This window comes from Trachymyrmex cornetzi, unplaced genomic scaffold, assembly GCF_001594075.2.
Source record: "Trachymyrmex cornetzi isolate Tcor2-1 unplaced genomic scaffold, Tcor1.1 scaffold2033, whole genome shotgun sequence".
NCBI lineage: Eukaryota > Metazoa > Arthropoda > Insecta > Hymenoptera > Formicidae > Trachymyrmex > Trachymyrmex cornetzi.
In genome coordinates, this window is record NW_017296673.1 from 5,940 (window position 1) to 6,462 (window position 523).

Here is a 523-nt window from a genome sequence, read left to right on the forward strand (position 1 = left end):
TTCTTATATACTTCTTTTACTATCCATTAAACATCAGGACTTTCCTATATGGAACAATATACATGGATAATATCGTATCGTTGGCCATCATTATATTAATTCTCATTAGTATCTGTCGTTTTAAGGTAAAAATTTAAAATGTACTCCCGGCCATTATATATATATATGCTAATACTTGATCTTTTAATATTACTTGTCATTTGTTTAATAGTATTTTTAAATGAGAGCATTAAAGGAGTCTTAACTTCACAATTATAGGCAAATACAAATTTATGAAAAATATTTATAAAAGGCTTTCGATATCTTCAACCATGACTTAATTTCCGTCAAACTCAAGCTATGCAGTCTATTTTATTGGGCCCTCTCCCTAAATTGCTCGTTCCTTACATATCGCATGCAGCAAGTCCTCATATATAATCCTTTTCCGCTTTCTTCCTCTCCTCGTGCCATTCTCTCTGGAATCCTCTAGGGTTCAATTCTCGTAGTTTTACTTTTAATATTTTTGTCTGATTTATCTATATTT